The sequence below is a fragment of the Acipenser ruthenus genome, chromosome 14 (assembly GCF_902713425.1).
Source record: "Acipenser ruthenus chromosome 14, fAciRut3.2 maternal haplotype, whole genome shotgun sequence".
NCBI classification, from domain to species: Eukaryota; Metazoa; Chordata; class Actinopteri; order Acipenseriformes; family Acipenseridae; genus Acipenser; species Acipenser ruthenus.
The window spans coordinates 30,628,115-30,637,485 of NC_081202.1; the positions used below are offsets into that span (position 1 = coordinate 30,628,115).

The 9,371-nt window shown below is 34.5% G+C and overlaps 1 long non-coding RNA gene across 4 annotated transcripts in view; it reads left to right on the top strand.

Annotated features, from left to right (window-relative positions):
• LOC117419775 (uncharacterized) overlaps positions 1-9,371 on the top strand; it is a 98,498-nt gene that overhangs the window by 47,551 nt on the left and 41,576 nt on the right. For 3 of the 4 annotated variants that reach the window (XR_009307295.1, XR_009307292.1, XR_009307293.1), the window contains exon 5: positions 4,268-4,375. The exons of the other annotated variant lie outside the window; for it this stretch is intronic. This is a non-coding gene — a long non-coding RNA (uncharacterized LOC117419775). The remainder of the gene's footprint in view (positions 1-4,267; positions 4,376-9,371) is intronic. 4 annotated transcript variants of the gene reach the window in all.

Below are 9,371 nucleotides of genomic sequence, written 5' to 3' on the forward strand. Positions count from 1 at the left end.
GTGAGCAATTTTTTTAACTGGATTTCCACAAAGTGTTTATGTTGTGCTGAAGCACCGCAAGTGCAGCCTGCCTCATTTGGCCACCAAAAAAATTAATAAAAAAAGCACTGAAAAAAAAACTAAAACCCAGACAGAGAGTTACACAAATAAAAATACCCAACAACATTCCAAAAGAAAGTGCTGTGTACTGCCCTTGTATTATTTGCTAAACATTTTGACTGCATATGTACTTATTATAAACCTATTATACACTTAAATATATAATATATACAAGTTTTCCTGCAGAACTGTAGCTTCTGCAAATCTGATCTTTATAGTCTGAAATACCAGCAGTTTAGGGTAATGACATACAAATTAACCACTTAAAATGTTTAGTACAGTACATTTTTTGAATATTTGTAGTACATCTGCAATGGGCTACCCTACTCACCCACATTCCTCACTACATATTATTCTTATTATAATAATAACAATAAATACCTGAATCCAAATTTCGCAGTGACAGTGCAAGGCTCTCGCCAGTAGAATGTGGTTAGATATATTTTTTTTGTTCTTGTTGTTATTGAGGATCCAGTATACCAGTGTAACGTCAATTTTTGCTACCTTGTCAAAATCTACTACCTGTACCAAAATTTCATCTGTAGCTATAAACGTTATTTTTTGGTCTAGTTAAAATAATCCAACAATTCACCTTGGTGGTTATACACAAAAAGATTCTAAAAAGTATGACAAATAGTATCGGAACTCACACCAGGCAAATATCTGTAATAATAATAATAATAATAATAATAATAATAATAATAATAATAATAATAATAATAATAAAATAAATAAATTCATATAGATCCCATATATGCCAAATCCTCTGTAAAATACAGTATTTTGGTAATTATTCTAGGTCTACGAATTGACAGATGCCTAAAATAGATCATACTTTGATAATGTTCTTTTTTTGAAGGCAGCAAAATTTGATCAGACTTATGTATGAAGGTTTCAAAATTTGGTAGGTGTGTGGACTGTCAAAGTGTCATACATTGGCAGTTCTAAGTATGGAGGTACCAAAATGTGATTGATGCAGATCAGCTGTCAAAAAGTTATACCTTGGCGATTCTCTATCGAAGATACCAGCATTTGATGGATGCTTCTGTAATGTAGGGTTGGATGACAATGACATTTTCAGCTGTCGATTATTGTCTGTAAATTATCACGATAATCATGATTATCGTCTAAATAAATAAAATATTTTAAAATCTTGTAATTTATCAAATTTATACTTGAGCAGCATGACAATCGCCATTTGTATATTAATAAATTATGTAGTTTTCCTATAAAATAACTTTTTTTTTTTTTGCTTATTGAAACATTTATGTTAATTCAAGAATGTTTACTTTCATAAAAGAAAGTGCCAGCAAATGTTTTAATATAACGCAACAAAATTGCTAACGTTACCTGGAAACATTTGTTTTCTTTACTTGTGTGGTGAATCTACCATTAATAGAATCAAACTAGGCTTTTAAAAATAACACTATTAAGAACATACTGAGCTTTACACACCGCTGTATGCAGACAGTTTAATAAAATAAACTGCCTGTCCTTCCGTTAAAAGTTAATTCTCTTATATTTATGCAACTACCCTTGTTTACAATAGCAACGCCATGGGAATAGATATGAGGGTTCTGAGCACCCGCTTATTTTTCCCCATGTGGTGCACAGACCACAGTATAGTACTCCTGTCTTTTACTGTAGTTTAAAATAAAGAAGCAACAGAAGCGACACAGTTGTTTAGGCTGTATTAGACATATGCAATATGGTTGTGTTTTTTTTTTTCTTTTTGCAATTAAAACAAAATCCTGTGTCAAAATGTTTAAAAGTCAAAAGTTCCACTTTTCTACAGTAATTTTACAGTGAGGTAGCGTTTTTTATTTTATTTTATTTTATAAAACAACAATATAAACAAAAAATTAAACCATGACGTAAGGTTAAAAGCATATTGTTTGAAATCAATATTTAACTTTCCAATGTACACAGTGCTCTCACAGATCATGTTTTACGCCTCACGCAGACAGTTCAGTGCCACTTAATGCTCAAAGCAGAGCCTCTTACTGCTTCATTGGGTCACGGACGATAACTATGATTATCGATAATAATTTTTCAACGCAATAAAATTATCGCTGCAGAAAAGTGATCGTGATTATCGATATTATCGATTTTCGTTCCAACCCTACTGTAATGTTAAAATATTTGAAAATACTTTTTCATCTCCAGCTTGAGCTGCATTAGTGACTCAAGTGCAGTGGAATCTATGACACTCTCTCATGTAGTACATACAAGTTTTCTTACCAATAATAATAATAATGAGTATGCTACCTTTACAAAACAGTTTTACAAAGGTGCAATTGAGGTTACTTAAACACTACGCTTCAATGTAAAAAATGTGCAGTCAGCATATAGGTGCATTTTTTTGTTTTTTCGTTTAAAAAATGTAACTCCCTCTGTAGTACACTTTACAGCAGCTGTCTGTATTTAATATAAAACTAAATAATTAGTTATGTGTGGAGTAAAATGTAAGTTTAAAAAACACATACTTTTTTTTTGAGTGTCCTCAGTCTACAAGGAAAACAAATCTGTACATGCATAGTGCAAGCGGAAAATAGTGTGGGTATGCATAGTACGGAAAGTAGGAAAATGTGACAGGAAGCAAAGATTTACGTGACACCTGTAGTCTATACGTGTTCAACACATTTCTATAGATGCTACTCCACCAGGGACTTTATTGAACTTCTTTGTGTAAGTCTTGCAGCAAGCGGATGTTAAGCCCCGTATTTGTCTTTCTGAACAAATTCGTGGAACCAACAGTTTTTCTTTTTCATGTTTCCGTTCTTTTAAAACAAATCTTGCTCAATGAATTAGGTTTAAAAGAAAATAATAAAAACATAAAAAATAAGTTGTATTTAATTTCTGTTATATATATATATGTATGTTACGGCCAAACGAAAATCGGCTAATGCTGTCATTGGCTGTTGCTCTTGAGCTCTGACAACAGTGCCCGCTCATTAATTGGACCAAATAAGTGCTTATTATAAGCTTAATTGGCCCAATTAATTAATTTAGGGTACAGTTGGAACAAAAACCAGGAGGGCACCGGATCTCCAGGACCAGGATTGGACACCCCTGCTGTACGCCTTGCCCTGCTGTTGGATCTTCATTCCTAAGCTATGAAGCTATGATCAGCAAGAATATTATTATCTCTGAATTGTCATCCTTCATTACCAGTGAGACCAAGCTTTTTCTTTTTGCATTTCAGACTATTATTATTATTATTATTATTATTATTATTATTATTATTATTATTATTCATTTATTTTCCCAGTTGACTCATCTGCTAGTAATCTGTTTGTTATTATCGTTTTACTGGTTTTAGGTTTCTTATGTGTTTTTGTTACTTTTCTCCTTCTTTTCATTCCTAGCATTTGCAAACGTGTAAATAAATCTTTTTAGTGATACATTTTCCCGTTTAATATTTGTTTTTAAAGCAGTTCTTCTATTTTCAGTGAGATGTATACTGTACCTCTGTTCTTCTCTTATTTAGAAATAATAGTTGAGAATGTATTTGATATATAGAGCTGTTTGTTATAAATTGATAGTCAATAGTTTCTAAAATGGCATATGCATTGTTGTTAATTTAAATCTATATACCTTAGTTTAAATATTGAATACATTTTATTGAATAAAGCAACAAAGTAGTCTAAAATATACAGGGGTTGATTTTTTTTTACCTCCAGTATATTTTAGTATTTTAGGATTATCTTAACATTGACCACCTAGTACTGGGCAATGTTGTTATTTAGATCTCTATGACTACATTGACCGACAAAATTGGCCAATGATGTGAGTGACCGTCTATTGATTTTGGGCTCTGACAACAGTGCCCGGTCATTGACGTTACTGGCCGACTTCGGACTTTGGCCGTAACACACACATATATATACTGTATATATATGTTACACATACAGTAGTCTCCAAGTATAGGAACATTGTAAATGCTCCAGCTAAAGGAAAATAAATTTTGCTTAAAAGAACACCTTCTTGGCATCGATAGCGATTCGTTCACAGTGGATACAGTACTGTTTTATAACCTGATAACTCATCATCATTCAAAAGCGACTTGTCATCGCGTGAGTGTATTGAGGCACACTGATTGGTTTATTAAGTCTTTCCAGAACTGCTGTCATATCATGGACTCATTTTGTATTCTGTTTTCCATTAGTGCACCTCATTGCTACAAAATTGCATTGGAAATTGGAAATTGTTCGAGCTCTTGAAAAAACCCTGAATCAGACATAAGCTGCCAAGCAATTTGGTGTCTCCCGTTCTGGTGAGTTGCTTCACCATTCTGTTAAATAATGTGCATGTCTTGTAATGTGCATGTATATTGCTGCTGCATTTTTTAACATGTGTAGGGGTGCTGTGTTAATGTAGTTTGACAATTAGTTTATTAATGTTTGCTTTTCTTTTACTTATTCAGTTAATTACATATGTTGATGCATGTGCACCATGACAAGTAATACATATTTATTGATTGATTGATTAATGTTGTCTGGTGGCTAACTCCGTCTTAGAGAACACTTTGGCTATAAGAACACTTTGCTTGGTTCCTGAGGGGTGTTCTCTTAGCCGGAGACAACTGTATGATGTATGTGTGTGTGTGTGTATATATATATATATATATATATATATATATATATATATATATATAAATCAAGAGAAGTAATGTTAAAACTTTACAATGCATTAGTAAGACCTCACCTAGAATATTGTGTTCAGTTCTGGTCACCCCGTTACAAAAAGGATATTGCAGAAGAAGGAGTGCAAAGAAGAGCAACCAGAATTATCCCAGGTTTAAAAGGCATGTCGTATGCAGACAGGCTAAAAGAATTGAATCTATTCAGTCTTGAACAAAGAAGACTATGCGGTGATCTGATTCAAGCATTCAGAATTCTAAAAGGTATAGACAATGTCGACCCAGGGGACTTTTTTGACCTGAAAAAAGAAACAAGGACCAGGGGTCACAAATGGAGATTAGATAATGGGGCATTCAGAACAGAAAATAGGAGGCACTTTTTTACACTGAGAATTGTGAGGGTCTGGAACCAACTCCCCAGTAATGTTGTTGAAGCTAACACCCTGGGATCCTTCAAGAAGCTGCTTGATGAGATTCTGGGATCAATAAGCTACTAACAAGCAAACAAGCAAGATGGGCTGAATGGCCTCCTCTCGTTTGTAAACTTTCTTATGTTCTTATGTGAGTGTGTGTGTGTGTGCAGCGTTTCGTTGTTTGTATCTGAAGAAACTGTCAGCGTCCAATGATGACTGCGGACTCTAACTCTATATCCATTTTGGTGCTTGTCTTAAAAGCTGGGTTGGCCTGACAAATTGTTCTAAACTGGTTTAAGTCGTATTTAACTAACAGACCGTACTTTGTTTGTTTATGGGAGTCTGTATCAGGACTATCAACAATTACTTGTGGTGTATGTAAATAAACAAGAAAGGTCATTTGTGCACTACAATGCTTGATATTGATGAGGTGCTGACCAGTATAAGGTAATTACATGTAATGAAAAAATAAACGGCAGGAGCTAAATAATTAATCTCTTTGAAGCAAGATGACAACAGTGCGACCATGAAGGTCTCTACGGAAACTCTTTTGGTAAGCCATCTAAACTGAAAGTTTGACTGAAAAAATGTTGACATTTTACATTGCTGTAGAGACTCTACTTTCATTACATCTATATATATATATATATATATATATATATATATATATATATATATATATATATATACAGTGCCTTGCGAAAGTATTCGGCCCCCTTGAACTTTGCGACCTTTTGCCACATTTCAGGCTTCAAACATAAAGATATGAAACTGTAATTTTTTGTGAAGAATCAACAACAAGTGGGACACAATCATGAAGTGGAACGAAATTTATTGGATATTTCAAACTTTTTTAACAAATAAAAAACTGAAAAATTGGGCGTGCAAAATTATTCAGCCCCTTTACTTTCAGTGCAGCAAACTCTCTCCAGAAGTTCAGTGAGGATCTCTGAATGATCCAATGTTGACCTAAATGACTAATGATGATAAATAGAATCCACCTGTGTGTAATCAAGTCTCCGTATAAATGCACCTGCACTGTGATAGTCTCAGAGGTCCGTTTAAAGCGCAGAGAGCATCATGAAGAACAAGGAACACACCAGGCAGGTCCGAGATACTGTTGTGGAGAAGTTTAAAGCCGGATTTGGATACAAAAAGATTTCCCAAGCTTTAAACATCCCAAGGAGCACTGTGCAAGCGATAATATTGAAATGGAAGGAGTATCAGACCACTGCAAATCTACCAAGACCTGGCCGTCCCTCTAAACATTCAGCTCATACAAGGAGAAGACTGATCAGAGATGCAGCCAAGAGGCCCATGATCACTCTGGATGAACTGCAGAGATCTACAGCTGAGGTGGGAGACTCTGTCCATAGGACAACAATCAGTCGTATACTGCACAAATCTGGCCTTTATGGAAGAGTGGCAAGAAGAAAGCCATTTCTTAAAGATATCCATAAAAAGTGTCGTTTACAGTTTGCCACAAGCCACCTGGGAGACACACCAAACATGTGGAAGAAGGTGCTCTGGTCAGATGAAACCAAAATCGAACTTTTTGGCAACAATGCAAAACGTTATGTTTGGCGTAAAAGCAACACAGCTCATCACCCTGAACACACCATCCCCACTGTCAAACATGGTGGTGGCAGCATCATGGTTTGGGCCTGCTTTTCTTCAGCAGGGACAGGGAAGATGGTTAAAATTGATGGGAAGATGGATGGAGCCAAATACAGGACCATTCTGGAAGAAAACCTGATGGAGTCTGCAAAAGACCTGAGACTGGGACGGAGATTTGTCTTCCAACAAGACAATGATCCAAAACATAAAGCAAAATCTACAATGGAATGGTTCACAAATAAACATATCCAGGTGTTAGAATGGCCAAGTCAAAGTCCAGACCTGAATCCAATCGAGAATCTGTGGAAAGAACTGAAAACTGCTGTTCACAAATGCTTTCCATCCAACCTCACTGAGCTCGAGCTGTTTTGCAAGGAGGAATGGGCAAAAATTTCAGTCTCTCGATGTGCAAAACTGATAGAGACATACCCCAAGCGACTTACAGCTGTAATCGCAGCAAAAGGTGGCGCTACAAAGTATTAACTTAAGGGGGCTGAATAATTTTGCACGCCCAATTTTTCAGTTTTTTATTTGTTAAAAAAGTTTGAAATATCCAATAAATTTCGTTCCACTTCATGATTGTGTCCCACTTGTTGTTGATTCTTCACAAAAAATTACAGTTTCATATCTTTATGTTTGAAGCCTGAAATGTGGCAAAAGGTCGCAAAGTTCAAGGGGGCCGAAAACTTTCGCAAGGCACTGTATATATATATCCAGAGAGAGAGAGAGAGAGAAAGGACATCTGTTTTTTATTTTAAGAAAAACCTTTTTTATAGGAATGTGGCAGATTGTAGCTGTCAGTTCCAAGTAAGAGGTGAGATCCATACTGAAATTATTGGTGGTGCTGTATTTGTGCTTGAGAGAGAGAGGTCAGATGTTAATATGAAGTCATGTACCACACTGTGACCTGAATCTCTAGGGGGATAACCCCTTAATCTGTATTAGTTCATGTATTAGTAATCTTTACCTACACAAAGCAAACAGTGGCACAGCTTTCAATGAAGAAGTCATTCACCCTGTGATATACTTTGACCACAAGGTCATGCCCTTTGTTCCCCTCTCAATGGGGAGTGCCCTCAGAGGATTCGGGTGAAATAGAGAAGTTATTTAGACACACATGGCTTAAGGAAAACCTACAGGACAGGACCCCCTTTTAAGCAAGTAAATAACCACAATACTCAAAAGTATTTCATTTGAAGGCATGGGGCAAGGTACTTTAGTTTCCTGTGCCTTTAAGCAGACTTTTACCAACTGTCAGTCTCGTTTCTTTTTAAAGTGTTTGTGTTAAAAACATTCACACAGTTTAGTGGGAGGAAATACATGCATCTTGCAACGCTCACTAAATGTCTTGCCTTTGGGCCAAGCGCACAGGCTCTTAGGTTTTAATAGGTTCATAATTGTCAATTTGAATTTATTACTACTTTACAACCTTGCATCGACACATGTTAATTATTCAATATTTACCATTTTGTGAGCCCATAGCAGAGTATTTCGAAGGATATATTTCCAGAGACAGTATTGCCACAGTGCATAATCCCATAAAAGCAAAATACAGTAGAGCCCCTGTTCAAAAAAGATGAGCCTCTAAAATGGGAAGCCAATAAAGTGCTCTTTTAGTAGGAAGCTTTTTGGTAAACTTCAATTTTTAAGGCCCAAAATGTGAATTAACACACACATGTTTTATATATATATAACACACACATGTTTTATATATATATATATATATATATATATATATATATATATATATAACATTATTTTTTTCATAACAGCACCAAAAATAATTCAGACATTTAAATATATAGTTGTATATTTAAAAATTCAATTGTGTGAAAAAAAAAAAAAGTTTTCGGTAACAAGAAGTACCTAAATAATATAACTGAATAAAAAAAGATATTTGACAAAAGAAGATAATGTTTAAGAAATACAATAAAATAAATAATTACAGTTTACACATGGCATGAAGAAACTGAAAGTTATTTTATTGTAGCATCAACAAATATTCAGGTAATTCACTAAGTTTTAATATCCATACATTTACACATTATGCATATTTTTTTATTCTCAGTTATTTTTATTTTTATTATTATTTTGTAGTTGCATTTAATTAAATATCTATTTAATTTATTGTCTGTAATATTGCTACATTTTTTCTTGCAATTTATATAGATTTTACAGTATTTCTTAAAACGTATGAAACAATAAAGAGGGGACCAGCATGCTGGCATCCAGCCTGGACTTCTTCGGAAAAGCAGTGATTCAGCTCCTAATGGGATTCCTTTTTTCATAACACAAAATCTGTGATTTATAAGGCAGACACTACTTTATTAAGACTAGACACTAGACAGAGTGGTTAATGACATGTTTTAAACCCTGCTATTTCAGTAAAATACATTATACATTCCGGAAATAGTCAGGTTTTTATTATACCTAACCTCCTTTATCTGATGTAAACACAGAAGTATTTGACGATCGGGATTACTGTAATTAAACTGCATTTTGAATAATATTTAGTTTTCAAACATATATAACTGTACAAGTGCTTGAAAGAGAATTCTCATTTATTAGTCATTTTGTGGGTGCGGGGGCAGATATTTAGC